General features: G+C 40.5%; 1 protein-coding gene and 1 pseudogene across 1 annotated transcript in view; one reads left to right on the top strand and one right to left on the bottom strand.

The window, feature by feature from the left end:
- Nucleotides 1-25,742, top strand: part of GPC4 (glypican 4) — a 130,697-nt gene that overhangs the window by 7,090 nt on the left and 97,865 nt on the right. The window lies entirely within an intron of this gene.
- LOC109437918 (large ribosomal subunit protein uL5) lies at nt 21,127-21,659 on the bottom strand (annotated as a pseudogene).

The raw sequence follows: 25,742 nt of genomic DNA, 5'->3' as shown, positions 1-25,742 counted from the left end.
GATAATGGTGAAAAGGGTGGACTAAGTGAGTCCAACCTATCAGAGGAAAAGCAATAGAGGTGTTTTTTTTTTTTTAAAGGGGAAACTATGCCTGACTAACCTCCCCAGAGTTCTTTGAGAGAAAAGAAGTGGATAGTAGAGGGAAACAGACATACATAGTTTAAGTTTTCAAGAATTATGCAGTGGGATTCCAAGGCAAAGAATATTCAGAAAATGCATTTACTTTGGGATAGGTGGGAACGTTGGTTTATTGAGGAGAGAAAATAATAGGAGAAACGTCACTGTCCTAGATGGAACAGTTTACATGGAAAGGACATGTTTTCTTGGAAAGAGAAGTTCTAGTCTAGCTCTGTGACAAATTAGTTGTCTGGTACCACTGGTGAGGTTCTTTCTCCTTTGTCTGAAAAATGGGAGTGGGGTGTTAGAGTGCTGGATTAGGTCAGGGATTCTCAACCCTGGCTACACATTAGAACCATCTGGAGAGCTTTTAAAATCCAATGCTTGGGCACCACCCCAGACTAATTAAATCATGCATTCTGGCAGTGGGACTAGGTCATGGTAATTTTTTAAAAGCTCCCCAAGTGGTTCTGATGAGCAGCTGTGGTTCAGAACCACTGCCCTGGAGGATCTCTGAGGTCCCTTCCATCTCTGAGATTCTGATTCTAAATTTTCCAATGATATTCATCACAAAGTGTTGTCTCAGAGAACTTTAATTTAGAATCAGTGCATGCTTGTGTTAATTTTGGCTAACTTGGATTTTAGAGGAAGCTTGGTTAAACTTGGAAAAAAATGTTTTTTAAATCAAGGTCCAGTCTATGGTTCAGTCTATGCCGTAACTAGTGACGCTTTGCTGAGGGTAGAGAAATAAGACTAGGGCATTGAGAGTGCTACGGAGAGAATTAGAAAGGAATGCAGTCTTGTCATTTATTGATTAGGTGTCAGTGTGCTAGGTGATATTTCTTCCCTTTCTCTTTATTGGTAAAATAAAAACAATCTCTTTATCCCTTACTTTAATGTCCTCTTTGCCATGTGTTTATTCTCTTCAAGTATCTTATCAAGAAATAGAAGTACGGTAAATCCCTAGGCTTCTGGCCGACACAGCCATCCAGAACACAGCTGGGAATGTGGAAGTGAGCAGGGAAGCTAAATGATGGAAACAGCTGTCATAAAGCCCATGCATTCTATCTACTCGGAGAAAAGGCCTTCAGAAATTTATCGTCCGCAATCATTGATTGAATAGCTCTTGTATCAATAGCAGAATTCTAGGTGCTGGGGATTCAAAGAGGTTTAAAACAGGAACCAAGCTTTTGAGGCACTTACATTCAAATTAAGTAGATAGGGTTTAGTGTATGTGCTGCTGAAGCTTGCACAAGTAGATAGGGTTTAAATGTGAGAAGATAAAATGCTTAGGTTATCTGGCTTTCCAGTCTGTGGCTGATTAGAAGTGACAAGTAGTGCTGGTTGGGGAGTGAAGGGGCAACAGGTAGGGATGATTTTTAGAGGAAGGCAAGGTGACATCTGGGAGAAGTGAGCGATGCCAGTGTGGAACAGGGTGGGGAGGCCAGAAGCTGAACAGTAGACCCAGAACTTGATGATCTTGGCAGTCTTGAGACATTTTAGAATGGGTGAATGCTCAGAGGCGCCTCTGTAATCCTTGAGAGCACTAGTACATTTCAGGGCAGTATTAAAGAATTGTGTTTGGCATATTCTGATTTCAAAGTTCAGAAAGTTTTATTTTGGAAAGAGTGGACATACTCGAAGTAAGGAGAGGAAAGTTCAGTTAACTTACACATTTACCTGTCTACCTGTTTAGAGTACCCAGTTCCCCACCAGTGCCGAATCAATAAGGAATCAATTCCATGTGCCGTTTTGTCCTTTTCTTTAAAAAACAAATAGGTTAAAGACTGTATATTATTAATTCAGTGGCTTATTCACTTCAGAGCTTTTGGTTGGTGATGTTGTTCTTCTGCACCTTTTCTTCTAAGCCTTCCAGAACATCCAAATTATATTTAGTTCCTAATACTGTTACTGTCTGCTGTGCTTGGCTTGGGAAACTTGACATTCTGACCTGAAGTCATAATAGACAAGAGTTGGCTTTTAGTTAGAGCTAACAGGTTTAAACATTTGAATATTGGTTTCCCTTTTAAACACTTACCAAACTAAGTCAATGTATAATCATAATTAAACACTAGAAGTTAAGGATAAGAGTGCTGTATCAAGAATGAGGATATGTTTGATGGTCCTTGTCTCTGGCCTTGTGGCTCTTTGAGCCTTAAAAAAAAAAAAAAAAAAAAAAGAGAGGAAGCCCCTCATGCCTGATCTGAGAGACCCTGTATAGCTCCAATTTCTATCACACAGTGTGGCACGTGGTAGGTGTTCCAGAAATGTTTGGTTCAAAAATAAGTTCAAGCGTGATTTTTGACTTTTGTATTCATTCTAGGAATGGATATTTCTATTTATCTCTTTTCAATTTAATGAATTAATTTTAAGCTATTTACTTTAAATTTTCTAAAACTAGGCATCTAGTCCTAGATACCTAAGTAAGAGGGAAAACAATCTTTTTTTTTTTTTTTTTTTAAACAGAGATTGTTATTTATTTCTTGGCTTGCTTGGAAGTAGCATCTGAGTATTTCATGTGGTTTGTTTTAATCCTGGTGGACAAATGGTTTCTTCTTACATTGTCTGTTCCAGACATTAACAGGAATTTTGCTGTACCTGCAGAGGTGCTTTCAGAAAAGAGAGGCCGCCTTTGCTCCGGTTTCTTGCTTCAGCCTTTCTACCAGGTGCTCACTCCCCCAGGCAGGATTGCTGTCTTTGTCTAGTCTAGCTCAAGGTCACCTGGTCTCAGCTTCATCCCAGCCATTGTTTTCATGCTAGTCTTTTCTTCTCACAGCGGCTTCGCAAGCCTCCTTCAGCCTGGCTTCTTTCTTATATGCTGGGCTTCTGTCTACAGGAGCAGACTGGCGGTGGTTTCTGTTGGACTGCAGAGGTTTTCTTAGTTCTCCAAACCCTTGATGTCGGCATTCCAGCAAGCATTGAGCCACAGAATATTTTTTCCCTTCAGCTATTGTTTGTATTCCACCGCTCGGTTTGTCTCCATTGAGTTTTCAGTCTGGTGTTTGGTTAGAGATGAAAACAAAGCACTGTGTCCTTGCAAACTGCAGTGTAAAGCATGTGGTTAACAGTTACTACTTGCAGTGGTCCAGTCTGAGTGGGAGTATCATTTTTCTTGGCACTCACTTCACAGCAAGTCCTGATTCTTTGGTGCCAGAATAAGCAGTCATTACATTCCTTACAATTTATAGTCAAATTATTATCTACTATTGTTAAAATTGCCTTAATTATAGAATATTTCCCCATGCTAAGATTTTAAAAAGCAAAACAAGACAACTTTTCACTGGTGTACTTTAGAAATAGTCCTTAAAAATCACTCCCTGCCTATGATGTTGGACGCTATGATGAGGAATAGTTTTTTTGTGTTTATGGGGAGAATTTTTTAAAGAGGAGGAGTACAGTGGGTTCACTTTGAACTAAGTGCCCCCAGCTGGGCTGGGTGGCTAATATTCTGCCTTGTTTATCCCCAGTTTGGAATTAACTTTTTCCCCCCCTGCCCCTTCAGGTCCAATGGGCCTGTGCACACTCTGGGGAAAAAGTTCTAGTGGTGGGAGGTCAATGATCATTAAGCGTGTGGCAACCTTGGAAGATGGTCTTGTATCCTTCAAGTTGGAGGGCAAATGAAGGGATTGTGTCAGTTTTCTTGTGATCTGAACAAAGATTTAGGTGACTGGGTGGGAAATGTTCTGTGTAGGTGCTCTTTCATAATGTCTGCCTTTGGGCTCTGCTTTCAAGATGTATCCAGAATCTGTCCTCCTCTTCCCATCTCGACAACTAGTAGCCTGGCGTCATCCCCTGGAACCTCTTGCCTGGGTTACTGCAGTTGCCTCTAACTAGCTCTTTCTGCTTTGGCTCTTGCTTCTCCACCCCAGGCTATTCTCAGCACCTCAGCCAGTATGATCCTACTCTGTTAAAATCTTAAACCTAACTCAGATCATATCACTTCTGTGCTCAAAACGCTCCAGTGGCTCCTCTTGCTACCCAGAGTGAAAGCCAGAGCTTATGAGTCCTTACACGATCTGTCTGTTGCATCCTCCCATGGCAGCTTACACCATTTTCTCCCCTGTCATTCTCCCCCTGGTCCACCCCACATGGTGGTCTCTCGGTTCCTCAAGCACACCAGGCACACTCACAGGGCTCTTGCACTTATTCTCAGGACCTAGAACACTCTCCTCCCAAATAGCAAGCAGCATGGCTCACTACATCACATGTTTCAGAGCGTTGCTCACCCATCGCCTTAGTGGAGAAGCCTTTCCTGATCTCTATATACACTTTGCCCCCCTCTCCTTCTCGCTTTATGCTGTTCTGCAGCTCTCCCATCTGACCTGAGGGCAGGGACTTTGCCTCTTATTCACTGCCCTATGCCTAATTACAGCACATTGCCTGGCACTCAAAAATGTTAGTTGAATGAATGCACGAAAGTGTACACAAATAGGATGCTCCTAGTTAGGAAGAAGCTTTCAGAGGGACAGTTGACTCTTTAGGACTTGTGAGTATGAGGCTACACATTTGAACCTCCATTTGTAGAGAGAGGGTACCTAGGCTGAAGATTCATTCATTCATTCATTCATTTGTTCAGCAACTACTTACTGAGTACCTCCTAATTGACAGGCATTGTGCTAGTCACTGGGGATAATGCAACTATCAAAAAGGACATAGGCCAGGGCTCACACTCATGGAGTTCACAGTCCAAATGGTGAGACAGGTATTGACTCAGGAATTCTACAACTCAGTATTTAGTTACAGTTGTGATAACCACTTCCAAGGAGCAGTACTTAATGAATGATAATCAGGGTGTAGCGTAGTGATTTGAACATGTAGATTCCTCATTTAGGCCTGTGCAGTGCTTCTCATTTCCCAGAAATAGTACGTCTTACATGGCACTTGAATTGCCAGCGTCTGTTTCTGACAGTGGATCCTGGCGTGAATTCTAGAATACTTGGTGTAGCGTTTCAGGGGAGATAGGCCTAAGTTAGTGAGGTTTACGTGGAATACTCTTCTCTGGTTAAAGACCTTGGCCATCATTTTAGGAATTGGGCTTACACCAGAAAATGCAAAGTAAACTCTTGTGCTTCTTGCACTTGTGCTATTGTTTTCTGTTCTCGGAGTGGTCTGTGGAGGAAGCATCACAGTACTATGAGTACAAAAGCCTTTTGGCTTTTGTGAAAGGTTGGCATCCACTCTCATTCCCATGGAGACCACAGAAGTACTAGCTTTTTTTTTTTTGGAATGGTGAGTGGCTCAAAACAAAACCCTCTATCTCGGCAGTGATTGTTACAGTAGAACTCTGGTTCAGCAAAATATGGACCAGATGCACCTGTCAATTGGGATTCCTTCTCTTTCCCAAGCCTTTATTAATGGTGACCAAGTGAGCAGGTTGCCAGGAGGAGGACCGAGGACCCTGGATGTGGGGAGCAAGTGCAGAGACTGGCCCGGGAGATAGGGGGTGTAAGCACATGCAGCCTGAGTGATAAGTGTTGTCGTGGTTATAACAGGATGGGAAGGAGCCTTCCCTGCCCTGTGCTGCGGCTCCAAGAACAGGGTTTTCCCCCATTTCAAATAAGATTTTCAGAATTTTATTTTTTATTTTTTTAAATTTTATTGGGGAATATTGGGGAACTGTGTTTCCCTAGGGCCCATCAGCTCCAAGTCGTTGTCCTTCAATCTAGTTGTGGAGGGCACATCTCAGCTCCAAGTCCAGTCGCCGTTTTCAATCTTTAGTTGCAGGTGGCGCAGCCCACCATCCCATGCGGGAATTGAACCGGCAGCCTTGTTGTTGAGAGCTTGCATTCTAACCAACTGAGCCATCCGACCGCCCCCAGAATTTTTTTTTTTTAATGGAAATATAATTGATGTTTTCCAGAATTTTAGATGAATACTGTAGATTAAAATAGGGCCCTGCCTGCAACTAAGGTTGAACACGGCACCTTGAGCTGAGCTGCCTCCCGGATGGCTCAGTTGGTTGGAGCGTGGGGCTCTCAACCACAAGGTTGCCAGTTCAATTCCTCGACTCCCGCAAGGGATGGTGGGCAGCGCCCCCTGCAACTAAGGTTGAATATGTCACCTTGAGCTGAGCTGCCTCCCGGATGGCTCAGTTGGTTGGAGCGCAGGCTCTCAACCACAAGGTTGCCAGTTCGACTCCCACAAGGGATGGTGGGCTGTGCCCCCTGCAACTAGCAACGGCAACTGGACCTGGAGCTGAGCTGTGCCCTCCACAACTAAGACTGAAAGAACAACTTGAAGCTGAACAGCACCCTCCACAACTGAGATTGAAAGGACAACAACTTGACTTGGAAAAAAAAAAAAAAAGCCTGGAAGTACACAGTGTTCCCCAATAAAGTCCTGTTCCCCTTCCCCAATAAAATCTTTAAAAAAAAATAGGGCCCTGGTTTTGTTAGCTTGTTCAGAAATTCAAAGCTCTGATGAGGGACCCTGATGAGGCTGCAGTATATACAGGCACCAACTTGCATGCCTGGCAGTTTTACCTAGAGGTACATGACTAGTCATGAGATCCCAGTATTCCCAGTGTTTTCTGGTTACAAACCAGTGTTTTAGCCATCTTCTAATCCAGACCTCTCCTGTTACACCACGGGCAGACTACAATGCAATGATAAAGGCTAAAGCCTCAAGTTCCCCATTTAATGGAGTGAACTGACTGCATTTGTAGTAAATTTGGTACATATGTTTCTTTGCTAGGGCCAAGTCTTCCCTTAGATATGCAGATTAAGGTATGTCTTACTTTTCTTTTTTTTTAATTTTTTTAAAGATTTTATTGGGGAAGGGGAACAGGACTTTATTGGGGAACAGTGTGTGCTTCCAGGACTTTTTTTTTTCCAAGTCAAGTTGTTGTCCTTTCAATCTTAGTTGTGGAGGGTACCGGCAACCTTGTGGTTGAGAGGACGCGCTCCAACGAATTGAGCCATTTGGGAGCTCAGCGGCAGCACAGCTCAAGGTGCCGTGTTCAATTTTAGTTGCAGGGGGCGCTGCCCAGCATCCCTTGCGGGAGTCGAGGAATTGAACTGGCAACCTTTGTGGTTGAGAGGATGCGCTCCAACCAACTGAGCCGTTTGGAAGCTCAGCGGCAGCTCAGCTCAAGGTGCTGTGTTCAATCTTAGTTGCAGGGGGCGCTGCCCAGCATCCCTTGCAGGACTCGAGGAATTGAACTGGCAGCCTTGTGGTTGAGAGCCCACTGGCCCATGTGGGAATCGAACCGGCAGCCTTCGAGTTAGTTGCATGGAGCTATAACCGCCTGAGCCACCGGGTTGGCCCCAAGGTGTGTCTTACTTTAAACACGAATTTCAATATGAAGATTATGGCTTGTGGCCTGTTTTTAAATACTACAGAATTGCTATTATAAGAATAAATTGCCTGATTAAGAATAAGAATAAACATTCATTTTGTTTCTTGTTGTCTAATTGATCTAATGGTCCATATGTTGTGAAGTACTCACGGTGTGGACTAAGATATGTGAGTTCATGAAAGGGCAAACCAGTCCTTAGATATCTAAACATAGCTTTAAGTTTAGGGGGAAGTGATTAATTTGTCTCTGCTTTTATTTTTAAAACAGATATAACGTGTACCATTTTCACCAATAACCTATTAATATTCCTTTTGGAGGCCTGGGATTTTCTTGGTTGCTCTAAGGTCAAGAATGAAGTAAAATACAGTCAGATTCTGGGGTAATGGAGGCTGGGGCTGAGCTTGTTTATCTCTGCAAGGTCTGAAATAGAAGGGTTTGCTGAGCAAATGAATGGTGTAGATATGATATTAGGAGATGTTTAACACTTACATAAGGGAAGAGAATATTTCCACACACCTCAGGAAAAGTCATTTTAATTGAAACCATTGTGTTAATTACAAATAATTTGTTCATTGAAGTAGGTCTCTAAGTTGCTTTAGTTTCCAATACTTCCGTTGTGGGGGGGCAACTTTGTGTTTGAAAGTGATATATTTGCATTTCTTTACAAATGCTGTATAATTCAGCCCATGTTCCCTCCAATGAGTCAAATTTATAGACCATATTTCTGTAATTGATCATTAATGGCAGCTCTGCTGTTAGGACAGGATATTTGTTTTCCTTCTTGAAGTCCCAGTCCCTCTTGTATCCTCATATTTTGTAGAAAGGAAAAATAACCCCCCAAAATTGAGATGTGTTTTTAATGTGAGAGGAATGCAAGCTGATTACTAAGAATAAAGGGAAATGATTGCATTTGGCACAGTTATTAATCTCAGAAACGTCGTTGAATCTGTGCTATGTGCTTGAGTGTTATGCCAGTGCTTTGTGGCTTCTTGGGGTGACATTTAAGAAATGTAGATTTAGATCCTACAGTTTGCCAAATATAAATTGCCTCAAGTATTAAGTATTTTTCTGAACAAAAATTGGTCATAAAGGAATTCTTCACCATTTTCAACTGTTACTTGATGTGTGATCAGAGAGTTATGTCAAACCTTAAATTTTTATAATATTGTATGTTTACTTGTAGTAGTATATGCTCTTGTTGAAGAAAGTATAACCCCAACTGCATAGTTTTCAAGGGACTATTAAAATGTACTTAAAGTATTTCAATTGTGATAGTCATTCTTTATGAAATTAAGGTAAATTTTCATCATTAATTTAAATAAGGAAGACTAGCAGGGTATTTTATTCCAGGTAAATGTAAAATGTTGACGATTTCTTCAAATATCACATACCTTAAATACATATTTCTTAGCTGTATTGAATTTTGTCTTCTGAAACAGTTGACTTTATGTTCATGTTCCTTTTTAAACAATTTATTGTAACCTTGACTGGACCTTTCACATCTCCTCTCTCGCCTCTTTTCCTAATATTTGTTTTGTTTAATCAGTCAATATTGATAATTTTTTCCATTAAAAAAGAAAACCAAGAAGAGACTAGCCTGATTTCATCAGCCCTCTAATTGCTTTACTAATGGAAATCTGTTGATCGCTTAAACATCAAGGGTGCAGTTTTAAAAGGACCTAGTGAGTGATTCTTTAACCATATGTCTTTAATTTTTTAAGCCTGAAACTTGAAGAAGTTATTTTCTTCCAAGGTTTTAAAAACTTTATTGTGATAGAAACGCTACTTAAAATTATTTAATCCATATTCAATAAGGTTATTATAATCATTCCTTTAATTTCTACCATCATTTAATAGCAATAGATAGCATTTATCGAACACTCAATGTGGGTCTTTTTTGACCACGTTATGTAGATTAACCCATTTATATAAACAGAATAGAAAGGTTCATGCAAGAAGGATGGAATAAAGAATTTTGAAAGCAAGGCTATTACAATGAAGGAGCCCTCATCAGTTGACCAATAAGCTTCCAGATAGCTGAGGTAAAACAGGATACTGAACTGGTTTGGTTATGCATTTCTCATTTATCTGATAAAAGAAACATAGCAGTTCTTCAGGCAATACATTTTCTTGCTGTTGCTAAATCTGGAAAGAATTTATTATATGGGTTGTTATGTAAAAGACATTAAACTGTAATAGTCAGTGTCGACAACAGGATTTCATTTCTTGTACTGTTCTCCCATAAAACCCAAAGAAACAACATTTGAGAAATTCAGTCAGGCTTTCAGGTCCATGGGATTGTCTTCATTCTAAAGCATCAAACTCTTTATTGGTAACTGCTTTCCTTTTCGTATATGAATTCATATCTCTTGGTCGCTGAGTAAGAACTCTCGTGGTAAGTAGTAGCTAACCCATACCATGAGAACAGCAAACATAGCCATCTAATGGTCAGGAAACCAGGAAGACTTGCGTACCAGGGGAAGTGAGAACCAGTGGGCTGAAGCCACTTTAGCTCTAGGAATTGAAACCATTTTGGGGCTCCGGACAGCATCTTTGCATCTTCAGCCATTTTTATTCTCCCTGTCCTAACTCTGCTATCAGGACTTTGTCCCTGGCGCTCAGTTGTCAGTCTCATTTGGCCTCCAGAGATTATGGTGTATGGTAGGTTAATTTTTTTCTAATTGAAAAGATGATATGACAACAAATGAGTAACTTCTACATCATTTCCATATCACAGTCCAATCTCTGTTCATGTGTATACATTTTTACGTGGTTTACATTGTAGTATATACCATTTGGTATATCTGCTATTTTAACATGAAATTATAAAAATGCTTCTATAATTCTCTACAGTTAAATTTTTCAAATGACTGCATAGTATTCCCTGAAGCTGATGTGCCATAATGTATTATATATACCCCACATGGACGTTTAGGTTATTCCTGGTGGTGTGTGTGTGTGTGTGTGTGTGTGTGTGTGTGTGTGAGTGTGTGAGTGAGTGAAGTTTTATACTGAGCACAACAATGATCATCTTCGTTCCTATGTGTTTGGCTTATGTTGAATAATTTCCTTAAGTTAAGTTTTATTTATTTATTTATTTTTAAACTTTCACAAGGTTTAAAAAAAGGAAACATTGATTCCCTTTGTGCCTTAAAGCCTAGCCTAACTGCCGCACATGCCAGGCTTCTCTGTTCCAGGTATGCATGGAAGGGAAAGAGGAGGAAATATGAGGCTTAACCCAGGGAGTTGGTTAGCTCCAAGAGTTCAGTTTTTTTTCCCCTTTAGCATTTCCCAAATGCACCCTCTCAGAGCTCTTGCCAGGAACCTACATCCTACTTTGGTTCCTAAAAAAACTAATTCAGGGGCCGGCCCAGTGGCTCAGGCGGTTAGAGCTCCATGCTCCTAACTCCGAAGGCTGCCAGTTTGATTCCCACATGGGCCAGTGGGCTCTCAACCACAAGGTTGCCAGTTCAACTCCTCGAGTCCCACAAGGGATGGTGGGCTGCACCCCCTGCATCTAGCAACGGCAACTGGACCTGGAGCTGAGCTGCACCCTCCGCAACTAAGACTGAAAGGACAACAACTTGAAGCTGAGCTGCACCCTCCACAACTAAGATTGAAAGGACAACAACTTGACTTGGAAAAAACTCCTGGAAGTACACACTGTTCCCCAATAAAGTCCCGTTCCCCTTCCCCAATAAAATCTTTAAAAAACAAAACAAAACAAAAACCTAATTCAGCCAGTATTCCCAGAAACAGTTAAAATGTTGGCTGATGGGAGGGGGGATTAAACCTGAAGGCAGTACAAATTAGTTGCTTGAAGGGCATGCTTTTCTCTGTGGTTCTTCTGCTGTTCGATTGGAGGAGTTTCCTATGTGTCTGTGTGTCTCACTTAGGAAAAAAATCAAAACAAAACAAAGGGGGGAAAAACCCCAAACAAAACCCTTCCTAAAACATTTGTCATCTGAACAGAACTTCCTAGAAAGCAATGTCATTGTTTCTGAAAGGAGGGGCTTGTAATAACCCTTCATTCTCCCTCCTCTCCCACTTTTTTACAATGAAATGATTTTATGACTATTAGTGTGAAATGGCTTAATTCAGCTTCTTATTCTTTATGGAAAATAACTTTGCTATGCCTAATGTCTGTCTCTGGTCAAAGGGCGTTTCCTGTGTCATTGGCTTCCACGGTTTGTCTGTTTTCAGCTTTGTGATCGGGAGGGTACAGTCTCGCCTTTTAAATTGTCTGCTTCATCTTTTATCTTTCAACAGGTCCTGGAAAGAAATTGTCCAATGGCTTTTTTCCGGTGTCAGTTTTTGAAAGATCGGTGGCTTGCTTTATTTTGACAGGTGGCTGGTGAAAGAGGTGCTTAAAGGGTGGGGTAAAGGAGGAGGGGCATGTAAGTGGAGGGAGAGGAGAGAGGTTAGTTGCTTCTTTTGGGACTATCTGACAAATGGTGAGTGATTATTCTTTTTCCTCACTAGGGCCTTGAAAGAAGAGTTTGCCAATAAGGTCTACAGTTGGAAGACAGCTGTACCCTTTTTATGACCATTTCTGGGTCTTTGCCTTTTACTGGGGTACTCTCTATGGGAACAGATTAGGATATAGAAGACGTAACTGTAGATTAATTTCCCGTAATGAATGGGAGTGATAAATCATTCACAAGCTTAGGTATTCTTCCAGGAGGAGCTATCCCTTTGGATCAGCCACAGAGTCCAGGCCAGCGTGGTGTCTCAGATGGTCCCAGGGACCCTGGTGTTCAGGGATATGTCCCAATAGCCCTGATTTGCTTTAGTAATGCTTTCTTTAGTTTATACCATTAGTCAGGATAGCACATTGACTATTGACTGCCTAATGGATAAACTAGTGCTTCTTTGTTATAACCGAAATAACTCCCCACCTCTTTGAACCTTTGGATGTTGGTAGCTTCCTGAGATTGTCACTTCTAAGGTTAATGGGCATTCATGATGTCCAAAGAGTTAGAACTATGTAGGTATCCCTTTCAATCTTCTCTGCTGTATAAGACTCCTCTCACTCCTCATCCCACCCTACCCTCTGACTCTATAATTGCAGCTGCCCTGTCCCGTGTCTTCAGTTCAATTTCTGTTTTGCTTCATGCACAACCAACCCAGCATTATACAATAATATTCCAGGTGGTTTGAAGAAAGGTAGGAGAACGTTTTCTCTTCAGATTCTCATGCCCTCCCTCTGTACGTGAGCCTGTTTTTTTGTTTTTTGTTTTTGTATTGTTGACTGCAATACGTTTAATAGATTAAAGCCTGTTAATAAAAAACAAGATGTAAGGTTGAAACCAACTTAAAGAATTAACCATTAGAAACAACTGAAGCTACCATAGTACATAGCTAACGGGATTTGTGATTCAGGCTGTTCTTTTCCAGACCCCCCTTTCTTGTGCTGTCTCAATCCTGGATCTCAAGTAGCCTCTTGGGAGGAAACTGCGTGATCTGTAAAGGTGAAAGCAGAGAGCAGCAAACAGTTCACATTGCCTTTTTGTACTAGAACTCTATTGTAACAAAGACGGCTTGGAGAGAGGGCCATCTGCTGAGGCAGAGAAAGCTTTGTGATGAAGGGGTGCTTGTTGCATGGTGTTTGAGGGATTCACTGTAACTTACAGAGCCCTGATATTATAGATGATGTCTTAGTCTCATAAGTGAAAGCGGATGATAGCAATAATGACAACAATATCAATCAAAATTTTTTATTTAGGGAGGGTTTTCTAGAAACTTGATAATAGGCATAGCTTTTAATTCCTTGTACAGAAGTTCTAAGCTACTTTCTAGTTTGATGTTAGTAGATTTCAGTATTTATATTAGACTAAGCTGGTTTTTTTGGTTTCGTTTTGTTTTCTCTGTTCTCCAAGTGGACATAAGCTATAATGTAAGCACATAAACATATCGCTGCCAGGCAGGAGAAAGAGCCTTGGATGCTGCTCCCTGCTCTGCCACCGGCCAGCTGGGTGATGGGCATTCACTGAGTCATCATATCAGGGCCTTATTCCTGGTGTTCATAAAATGAGGGCGTTGAATTCCATTATCACTAAGATCCTTCCCAGCTTTCTGATATTCTGTGTTTCATGGCAAATGTGTTGAGAGCTGATGAGATGATCTGGAAAGATAAGAGGAATATGAGGAAAGCACTTTCCTCATTGCATATGTATTCTTGGATACAATAAAACCTTGAAATGAGCAGTTCTGGGTAACTGAGCTTTCTGAATGGTTTTTGTCTCCTTCCTTGCTGTCAGCTGTCATTCTGTACCGCTGTCAGCATGCCCGGTCTTAGCAACTCCTGTCCCTTCTTCTTGGCTGCTTCCCTTGTGGTCTTAGAAACCATAGCACTAAGTAAGCTCACCAGAACTCTGCGGCAAGTAAGCGTATATGAGTTGTGAGGAGAGGGCCTCTCCTGTGACTCCAGCTCATGGACTTTGGCGATCAGGGCCTTTTGGGGTTTATTTTTAGATGCCAGATAGGCGGTGTGTGACTATATCCCCGTTTGCTTAGGCTAGACGTCAGTATAGTTAATAAGCACATTTCTTGTCTGTGCTAATTAATGAAGAAGGAAGAGTAGGTGGGTGAGAGGAGGCAAGGAAGCGCTTACATTGGGGAGGGACCCAGGGAGGCAGCCAGTGTAGCCCAGTGTCTAGCCAAATAGCTAGACATTTGTCAGAGGAGCCCTCATGTCATTAGAGATCAAAAAAGGAGTTTCAGATGAAAAGCTAGGTTCAGGAGCTTTTTGAGAAAGCTGGAGTTACCCTTGTTACTCGGATTCTAAAGAACAAACTGGATTGGGTCTGCCTGTCTGTTTGAAGTAGGATGCTGGTAAGCTCAAACTGCCTCAGCCAGTGTGTGTGTGTGTGTGTGTGTGTGTGTGTGTGTGTGTGTGTGTTTATGGTTTGCTTGGCTGGCTGGTGCCTGGAATGTTGCACATGAACTTCTGAAAGGCTGTGGAGACGCTTCTCCCATTGTCTCAGTGCATATTCCCAGAGTGGGAATTTGAATCAACCTAGTCTTCCTTCAGAAAGTTAAATGATAAGGCATTAACATCCAAATATGCTTCTTTATTCCAAATTTTCTTTAAACTACTCCTGCATGAAATATAATTCAAAGGATCGATTATTATGTTCAGAATAGTTGACCCTTGAACAATGTGGTGGTTGAGGGGTTGGGGGCACCAACCACCCCCGTGCTGTCAAATCCAAGTGTAACTTTTGACTCCCCCAAAACTCAACTATTAATAGCCTACTGTTGACCGGGAAGCCTTACCGGTAACATAGATGGTTGATCAACACATATTTTGTGTTATATGTATTATATACTGTATTCATATAAGAAAGCAAGCTAGAGAAAAGAAAATGTTATTAAAAAATCATAGGGAAGAGAAAATACATTTACAGTATTTATTTTTTAAAATCCACATATAGATGTACCTGCGCAGTTCAAAACTGTTATTCAAGGGTCAGCTGTAGTCTCTGACCATCAAGCCAATAGTAGTACATACCCTCAATTTGCAGCACTGGCCACATGTGTATTTTGTGGTCACCACACGGTTATCTAGGGTAGAGACCTTTTATCCATACCCCCCACACACACACCTTTCTACCTTTTCAGCTTTCTGTCCCCTTCTTCACACACCCTGTACTCCTACATGTAGGCAAATCAGACTACTCATTCCCCAACAACAGCCCGGATTGTTGTACCCCTCCCCCAACGTTTTCTTTTTACTGCTTAAATTTGCCCCTCTTGCTTCTGCTGATTAAAAATTCTGCTCATTTCTCATAGAGCTTTGTGTCTGTTTTCTCTTAACACCTGTGGTTGAACATCACCCATTCTCCCCCAAAACATATTACTATGAATACAAATGGATGAATGAATATGGAGATTAGAATAGTGAATTGTTTATTTATACCGTAAGCATTTATTCAACATCTTCTATGTGCTCTGCTAAGTGTCAGTTACTAGAGATGTAAAAATGAATAAGACAGATACAGTCTCAAGTCTTCAGGGAAGTAATATCTTATATTAAAATTGGGTCTTGGTTTTATTACCTCTGCAGGGCTGTAAACTCCACTTGAAGTCAGGTATCATGTCTTGCTCAGTTTTATAATCTCCCATCATGCCTTACACACACTACAGGGTCTCAGTAAATGTTTATTAGTTTGATTAGAAAAACACCCAACTTCTTTCCCGTGATAAAAACAGTGCATACACTCAGAAGCCCTTTCCAAAGTATCGCCTTTGGCATAGCACTTTGATCTCACAACAGTGGGGATGTTACACTTTGAAGCACATTCTTCCTTCCCTGTCAAGTGGACTGAAAACAGAGAGGGTGCAGACTGGTTACTGCCAGGTATAGGAAGGGTCTTTTTTTCATCGTGAAACCTCAAAAGTAAGGACTTCTGCCCATTTGTGCTAATGAGTACAGATAGTGTGCAGATACGTGCACGTTCCAGCCTGCCATCTATCTTGTTATACCCAGAGGTGTTAAAGTGTCTTTATCAACAAACCTGTGTACCTATTGAAAAAATTGGATGCCATCTACTCAGCTTTAGGAGAGTTCAGCAGAAGACTTGTCCCAGGAAAAATAAGGCTTTTAAACCACACCAAGATATTGACATGCTTTCTGGTCATATAGTTCATGAGCTTAAGTCTAATGTGAAAATAATGTAGCTGGAGATAACTTACATTGAGTATAGATGGATGTTCAAAATTAGAAACCAGAGAACGTACTGGGGGAACTCAGTTCAAACATTTGAGCCTTTATGTATCAGTGCTGCACTAGAGCTAAGAAGATGAAGGACTGCAACCTCACAAGTCCAACATACCATGTGATTAATAATCAGCAAACGTTTTGAAGTACAATGATAAAACTAAATCCAGCTCTAACAGGAAACCTTGCCTCTAGTACAAATTATACACTTATTAGGTTTACCTGGCAATGCCTGTCCTTTAAGTGCTATGTAATTATTCCTAAACCTCTCAGGAAAGAATTTGAGATTAATATTTTAAACCCATAAGCTATTATAATTCACTAACAAGGTGGAAATATCATTTAGTCTTCTGTGCTTGTTTATTTATTTATTTGTTTGTTTATTTATTTGATGTTCACATATTAACCTTTGCTCACCAGAATTGCTTCCAATTCTCCTCTGTTTCCATTCTGACAGACAACTATAAATAACAAGGAATTAGTATCACTACGAAATGCTTCAGGACAATTATTTGCAGCATATAATTGAAACCCACTGCTGTCTTTCATGCAAGATTCTACAACAACAGGCAATACTGGGAGACCAAAGGAGAGACTTTCAACCCACTCCGTGGATAACTGTAGGCCTTTGTCCATAAAGCCATTGTGCTCTTGTGAACTGAGGCTGATGAGTTAGGGCCAAGTAAGATTTAGTGGACATGTGTGAAAACTGGATCCTCTCAGGATACAGCTGATCTTAAGTCATCGAGCAGATTTAAACGGCTTGTCCACCAGTTGTGCAGGTATTCCTTCTCTGTGTACCGCAGACCCCAAGTTCTGCCATCCCCAACATTCCGGGTTGCGTGAAATTCCCTGATTGAATTCTCAGAGAGAGGTATGGGGCTTCTGGCTGCTGCCTCCTCATGTATTAATTAAGACAGAATCGGGTCTCTAATGGCCATGAGAATTAGCTTGGGGTCCAGAAGCACTGAGTGGATTAACATATGAGTGATTTCTTTCTAAAATCTAATTCTGCATAAAATTAGCTCTAGTCTCAAAAACAAACTGAACGGACTAGAAACTGGAGCGGCAAGGGAGGAGTCCTTTGTACTCAGAGAATAGGTACTTTTTACTTCAAGTGTGTTAGAGTGAATTAGGACTATTAATACTTTAATAACTCTGCTAGTTACTGAGTTGGTCCTTAAAACAAGGGCGGCAAAGGGATCTGAATAGACAGATTTCTGACTTAATAGCCACTTCTCAGGTTGTTTTAGACTCTGAGTATATGCACCTGCCTCGCATTTCCATTAATGTCATTAAGAGTTGCATATTGTATGTAATACAGGATCATCAGGGTCTTTGTTGCTGTTCTTTGAAAGGGAATAAAATCATGTCCCTTTCATTCTCTCTGAAACATTACGTGTTAAAATTAAGAGCACTTGTTTTTTTTTGCCCAATTACTTTCCAGATAAAGTTTCTTGATGATGTGCCTAGAAGTAATTTTAATTTAAACACGCAAATATGTATTCTTCATTTAAATATTTTCCAATTCTATTTATGTCCCTGGTAGAAGCCTCTGAAAGAACTGCTTAGATTAAGAGGAAAAAAACAACACACACACATGCAGAAAAAAAACAAGTAAAATGGACTTCAGTGCCCTTCATGCTATTTAACAGCCTCCCCACCACCCCTGCCCGCAAGGTGCCCACACAGGAAAGCTGATGCACAAAAACAAGTGTCAGTGTCCTCAGTGAAGCCGAAATCCCGGTCCTCTCCCTCTGCCAAGCTGGCATTCTTTTAGGAATGGCCTTTAATTTTAGCATTAGCTTAATAGCATATACACATATATAATCCATCCACAAATCAAACATTACTTTTGTCTGCCTATTTTTTCGGGATGTAGATGTGGAACAGCAGAAAGAAGTTAGGTGGCCTGCATTTTAACTAGTCCTGGGGTGTCTGTTCTGGGTTAAACTCAGGGCCAGGTACTTCATGTACTTCAATGAATCTTGTATTGACTTCACAAGCATCTCGGAAGAGGAATTTTATCTTCATTTTTCTGATCAGAAACTGAGCCTCAGTTTCTGTAACTATAAAATAGGTTAATACCTTCAGGGCTTATGATGAGGACAGAATAAAATAACGTGAATATGCTTTAAGCACCGTATGAACATGAGGTGTTACCATTATTAAGACGATTACTTCTGTTCTGATTCTAAATACTTGCAAGTAAAAATCAAAATCGAATGAGCCCAATCTTTGAACTGATCTTGATGTTTAACAACTGAATTCTTTAGAGTTTGACATTTCTCCTAAGACCATCTTGATTGGACATTTTTATGCTCTTTTTTCCCCAGACCTGCCACCCCATAAAAATTGATTTGCAAACGTCACTGCAGGTCACCCCATTTGCAAGACATACTGAGTCCTTGAACTTAAATGCTGTACTACAAAGTCAAAATGGACATGTTCCTGTGAGGCAGAGGCTGTGTGGCCCATAAATACATTTAGTTTATTCACCCACCAGTAGGAAAGGTGCAGGGAAATGGTAAGGAGGTAATACCAGGCTCTTTCAGGAATCCGTTACGGTTTTTAAGATGTATTTAAATATTCTTATGCAAACGGATGTGTATTTATTATGAGTCCTGGCGTAGGGTTCTCTGGTCCTGGTCTGAGGCCTCATTGAGTCCAAAAGGGCTTTTAGGGGGATCCTGAAGGGCAGCGCTTCCGAGCAGGGTTGGAGACTATGCAGAAAGAGGGCCTTAGCTTTCAAGCTGAGTTCAGTTTGACAGCTAGCACAGGTATTCTTTGTTTTGTCGGGAGAGGGTTGAGGGGAATGCTGGCTAGTAAGAGATTTGCAGGGGTGTGGGGATGACTGGTGAGTGTGTGTAAGATCTGACATCTGTGCTGGTAGTTTCTTAGGGCTTCTGGTTACTCTTAAGGTCTTTGACACCCTTGAGGAGTGATGCCTGACCTGGGACCTTGGAAAGTCTGTTTGTACGTGTTTAGTTAGATAGCCCAAGGTCTGAAGCCTTTCGGAAACACTGCATGTGCCAAAGACCATGCCCAGAGTCTGCTTTTGGCTTGGGCTCTCACTCCTACTCAGGTAATTGTGCGTCCCTAAGTAACCTTTCAAACTGAAGACTGAGACATTTATAGCAATCCTAAAGTTCCTCTCATCTCTTCTCTTCACTCTTTCCTCTTTCAAAGTTTGAACTTTGAGATCCTCAGAAAAGGAAAACTTTTTTTTTTTTTAAGAAATGACTTGATCCCCCTTACCCTCATCTCCCCCCCCCCCCCGAATATATGGTGATGGAAGGAGAACTGACTCTGGGTGGTGAACACACAATGGGATTTATAGATGATGTAATACAGAATTGTACACCTGAAATCTATGTAATTTTACTAACAATTGTCACCCCAATAAATTTAATTAAAAAAAAAAAAAAAAAGAAATGACTTGAATTCACTGAAGATTTAACAACAGGGTATGTCCCCGCTCCCATCTTCAGCTGAAGAACATGGCTTTGTTTGACAGAGATCCTTGGGACATATTAACTTTGAAAAAATTGATAGCACTATTCCTTTCAGGAAAAAAGGTTGTATGACTCCTTTTTATTAGAAGAGTCAAGTGTCACAATTAGTTAGGCCTTTTACATTTTTATCTTGTGCATGGCCATCTGCTCCGTGGAGTGGGTTCATTTGAACACATTAGAGCTGCAATTCTCTCTGCATTTTAGTTCTGCGAAGAAAATTCTCATGTTGTATTGTCACACTAATAGACATAAATGTTTTTTGGTGTTTTTTTATTTAATTTATTGGGGTGACATTGGCTAGTAAAATTACAGGTTTCAAGTGTATTATACATTGTATAACACAGATATCATCTATATATTGCATTGCGTGTTTACCACCCAAATGTTTTTGAAAGGGCTTTTTAACTTATTTAATTAAGTACGGAGTGCCCTCCCCCACCCCCCGCCAATGCACAGTCTTCCCCATTACTAATGCCCTGCACTAGAGGGGTGCATTTGTTATAGTTGATGAACCTCCATTGACACATCATTATCGCCCAAAGTCCGTCATTGACATTATGGTTCGCTCTTGGTGTTGTACATTCTGTGGGTTTGGACAAATATACAGAGGGTGCCAAAAAATGTATACACATTTTAAGAAATAAATACTGTATTAAAATTGTAATACTCAATATATACCAGTAACAAAACATGAATACAAGTCACGTTTGACTTCTGCAATTACAAGAGGTGCTCAAAGTGGTTACCATCAGTGTCCAGACACTTCTGATTACGGTGAACTGCTGCTTGAGCAACGTTGACCAAAGTGTCCACTTGTGTACATTTTTTGGCACCCCCAGTATATAATGGCATGTACCCACCATTATAGTGTCATACAGTGTAGTTTCACTGCCCTAAAAGTCCTCTGTGCTCCACCTATTCATGTGTCCCCTTAACCCCTGGCTACCGTTGATCTTTGTACTGTCACCATAGTTTTGCCTTTTCCAGAATGTGATATAATTGGAATCATACAGTATGTAACCTTTTCAGTTTGCCTGCTTTCATGCATTTAACTTTCCTCCATGTCTTTTTGTGGCTTGATAGGTAGGTGTTTTTTTTTTTTTTGTTTTGTTTTTAAGTACTGAATAATATTCCGTTGTCTGGATGTATCACAGTTTATTTATCCATTCACCTACTGAAGGACAGATTGGCTACTTCCAGGTTTGGTAGTCATGTATGTTTAGTTTTGTAAGAAACTTCCAACCTGTCCCAAAGTGGCCATGCCATTTTGCATTCCCACCAACAATGAATGAGAAATCTTGTTGTTTCAAATTCTCACCAGCATTTGGTGATATCAGTGTTTTGGATTTTGGCCATTTAAATAGATGTGTACTGGTATCTCACTGTTTTCTTATTTATTTATTTATTTATTTATTTATTTATTTATTTATTTTCACTAAAAACATTTTATTGGCCTTTTGGATAGAAACGGGAGTTTATTTGCCAGGAAGGATGATCCCATCATTTTTCTGCTGTAACCAGAGCACGGCCTCCTCTTGGCTGATTCTGTGTTTGGGCCCAGTGTAGCCTGTCCTGTGTTTTTTTATCTGTGATGCTGAAACCTGGCCTACCCAGTACCACACAGAACTCCAGGCCGTAAATACCAATGTTTGGGTCATATTTGATCCCCAGATCAGTGTGTTCCTGGATCCTCAAACCAAGGTTTCTAGTATCTGAGAAGTTATTTTTTCGTAACTCGTACTCTCACATCTTTAGATCTTTGTCCAAAAGTTCTTCTGCCTTGGCCCCATGGACTGTGCAGTGGACGGCAATCTTTTCATTTCTCCTGATGCCAAAGGATCTGATGGTGTATCTAGCTTTGGAGAACACAGGGATCTGGCCTGTGAGCTGCTCCAGGACCTTGGCTGTCTGGATCAGTCTGTCTCTCCTCCACACAGATGTTGAGGCAGAGCTTGCAGATGTGAAGCTCCAGCATGGGGTTCTCCTTTTTGCCTTGATCCTGCGCCATGATGAGAAACAGGAAGAGCTCACTGCTTTAATTTGCAATTCCCCAGTGACATAATGATGTGGAACATTTTTTCATATGCCTATTTGTTATCTGTATATCTTTTTTGGTGAGATGTCTGCTGAGGTCTTTGCTCTATTTTTTCATCGAGTTGTTTGTTGTCTTATTAACATTTTTCCATCCTATGACACGTACTTTGGTCTTTTCTAACTACCAGCTGGCCATTTTGATTTTGGTACATGTTCCACTTAGATATGCATGGTTTAAGGCAGATCATGCCTGGTATATGTTCCCCTGGGCTTGTGGAAGGATTCGCTTTTTATTAATAGGATACTGGTGAAAGGTCAAAAAATTGGTGATCCACTAGGTGTGTACCTGCCAATTAACCTACTGAATGTACAAACCTTGCAGGAAAGTATAGTAAGTTCTATTACAAAATATATTCATTCCTAAAAATCACTGTGCTATGCAAAGTTATGAAGTAAAAACCACAGGCCCTATGGGAAAATTGGGGTTAGGGTACAACTTTGCCAGTGGCATATTAAAAAAAAGTGAGGGACCTAATCAAAACAATAACAGTTTTTGTGCATGCAAAGTGGTTAAGAAATACATAAATACTACAATAAATATGGCACTTTACCTTTAAAAACACCTGAAGTTTTTTGTGGACATGGGGTCAGATGGGTTGCAGGTTATTAGTTATAATGAAGGATGGTGGAAAGTTATCTGAGAATCAGATGGAAAATTGTTAATACTAAATGTGAATGATTGTGACTCATAAGAGTGAAGTGAAGGAGCTTGTAGATGTTTGATGTGTGTGTATGTGTGCATTTTGTGTATTCCTACATGGTTTGTTTCAGCTAATTGCACTTTTCCGCTTTTACCTAGTGTTTCTTGAAGACAAAATCACCAGTAAGCAAACGTGAAATTGACATTATACTGGAATTGTTTCCTAATATATCAATTGCATTGGAACAAATTCATCTTTTTAAAATAACCGTTATAGCATAGCCGACTACAACTGACATTCTTTGTTGCATTCTTGAACTTAGGTTCCTCTTATCATCGTAGTACCTGCCTACATGTGACATGGCTTGTATGTGCTACTCAGAAGTGCTGCCATTGAGGGCACACTGACCAACGCTCTTACCACCAGTGCGCCCCTCCTCCAGGGGCCTCTTGTGCTGCTTGGGAAGGCCAATTAGCATGCACAGAGTTGACTTCTGATTTTATATTCAGTGTGGAGCGCTGGGTTGTTGAAGATCTCTTGCTTACTCAGAATTGCTCGTGTGGATGAAGCACTGGCCAGGGCTGAGTGGCCAGAAGGCTTCCCCAAAGCCAGTCAGTCTAACCAGGGCTGGCTGCATGTTTGAGCCCTCAAATGGGCTGTCTTCACAGAGTAATTCAAAACATATCGAAAGCAGGTCTTCTTTCCAGTCTCTGGCATGGATCTTAACAGGACTGTGTTCAGATGTGTCTGCATCTCTTCTGTGCACTTTCCCCCTTATGGATTACACAATCCATCTCTTACTGGGGAAACTTTCAATCATGTTAAAGACTCATTTCAAAAAGAAAACAACACCTTAGGAATTTATTTTCAAAAATAGACCTTCATATTGCATATAAATATATAAACAAGTGCTATAACAACAACAAAATGCTTTCCTTCTGTTCTAGGAAATAAATATTGTATATTCAGTTTGGAGGGAGGGATGCTTCACAAAATATAAATGCTCTGCTCTATGTGTATCATTTCCTATAATCCCCCTCCCTAAAGGTGCTTTGGACTCAGAGCGGTGTTGGCATTCTTGGAAAGCTTTGGGTTTTTCTAAGATAGATTGATCCTTAGCCTTAAAATTTCTCACCATCCTGGAGCTACATTGAATTTATGGGGCTGCTGGGCTTGATTGGGAATGGGTCTTTGGAATTAGGTCTGACATTTTAAAAAGGTTTTGTAAAGAAAATTTAGGACTCCCCCATCTCCAGGTCAAAGCAGTCCAGTTTTAATGGAGCCCCAGATTTCTCTGTTATCATTTGCGATAGCAAATGATATTTATTTATTTATTTATTTATTTATTTATTTATTTATTTATTTATTTCTGTTGTCTACAGAAATGTCATGTCACTGGTTCAGGTGGAGAATAGGGTTTGGTATCTTTGCTTAGAGAGAGTGAGGGCAGTGGTTTCGATCCTTGGCTCACCAATTGCCTCTTACTTGAGAACTTCCTATGTGGCAGTACTGATTTTCATGTATTATCTTCTTTAATCCTTGTAAAAACATTGTAAAATTCCTCCCTCCTCCCCCATTTTCCACTTAAGTGAACTGAGACTTCTCAGAGTCACTTGCACAGGGTCAAGTAGCAGGCCATGTGAACCAAGAAAAAAAATTGAAAACTTTTCTTTCATTTTTAAATTGAGGTGAATTTCACATAAAATTCACCATTTTAACCATTTTAAAATTTAGTACGTTCACAGTATTGGCAACCATCAGCACTCTAATTCTAGAACCTTTTCATCATCTCAAAAGTAAAGCCCTATGACCATTAAGCTACTACTCCTCATCTCACCCTGCCCGCCACCCCCACCCCCAGCCCTTTGCAGTCATTCATCTGCTTTCTGTCCCTATGGATCTTGCCCATTGGATATTTCATATAAATAGAATCATACTGTTTTGTTTGTTTATTTTGATCTTTAGATTCCATGTATAGGTGAGATCATATGGTATTTGTCTCTCAGACTGACTTATTTCACACAGCATAATAACCTCTAGGTCCATCCATGGTGTCACAAATGGTAAGATTTCATTCTTTTTTATGGCCAAGTAATGCTCCATTGTATAAATGTACCACCTCTTCTTTATCCAATTGTCTATTGATGGGTACTTGGGTTGCTTCCCTATCTTGGCTGTTGTAAATAGTGCTGCAGTGAACATAAGGGTGCATATATGTTTTCAATTTAGTGTTTTGGATTTATTTGGATAAATACCCAGAAGTAGAATTGCTGGGTCATAGGCAATTCTGTTTCTAATTTTTTGAGGAACCTCCAAGCTGTCTTCTGTAGTGGCTGCACCAATTGGCAAACCCACCAACAATACACAAGGGTTCCCTTTCTCCACATCCTCGCCAACACATGCTTTTTGATTTGTTGATGATGGTCATTTTGACAAGTGTGAGGTGGTATTTCATTGTTTTAATTTGCATTTCTCTGATGATTAGTGATGTTAAGAAATGGACTCATAGATACAGAGAACAAACTGATGGTTACCAGATTGGAGGGGGTTTGGGGGGCTGGGTGAAAAAAGGGAAGGGATTAAGGAATACAAATTGGTAGATAAGAAATAGTCATGGGGATGTAAAGTATAGCATAGGGAATGCAGTCAATGATATTGTAGTAACTATGTATAGTGCCAGATGTGTACTAGACTTGTCAGGGGGAATTACTGCATAAATTATATAAATGTCTAACCACCATGCTGTACACCTGAAACTAATATAAAATAATATTGAGTGTCAACTGAAACTGAAAAAAAATAAGTAAAAAAGGAAATGGAATCATACATGTCTGACTTCTTTCACTTAACATAGTGTTTCCAAGGTTTGTCCCCATTGTTGCATCTATTGGCACTTTATTCTTTTCATGGCTGAATAATATTCCATTGTATGGACATACCATTTTTTAAAAACAATCCATTTGTCATTTAATGGACATGGGTTGTTTCTACCTTTTGGCTATTGTGAATAATACTGCTATCAACATTCATGTTCAAGTTTTTGTCTAAACACCTGTTTTCAATTTTCTTGAGAGTATATATCTGGGAGTGGAGTAGCTGGGTCATATGGTAATTCTATGTTTAACTTTTTGAGGAACTGCCACACTGTTTCGACAGTGGCTGCACCATTTTACATTCCCATCAGCAGTGTATGTGGCAAACACAGATCTTACTGACTCCAGGGGCTGTGCTCATTTTCTTAGGCTATACTTCTAACAACTCCCCACGGGCTCCAACAACCCCTTGCCAAGTCTCGCCTCCAGCCAACAACCTAAGCTTATTGCAGGGTTTCTCATGTGAGGAGAAAGCTGTTGCTA

Source organism: Rhinolophus sinicus, chromosome X (assembly GCF_036562045.2).
Source record: "Rhinolophus sinicus isolate RSC01 chromosome X, ASM3656204v1, whole genome shotgun sequence".
Classification (NCBI taxonomy): Eukaryota; Metazoa; Chordata; class Mammalia; order Chiroptera; family Rhinolophidae; genus Rhinolophus; species Rhinolophus sinicus.
This window is presented reverse-complemented; position numbering and strand designations above follow the sequence as displayed.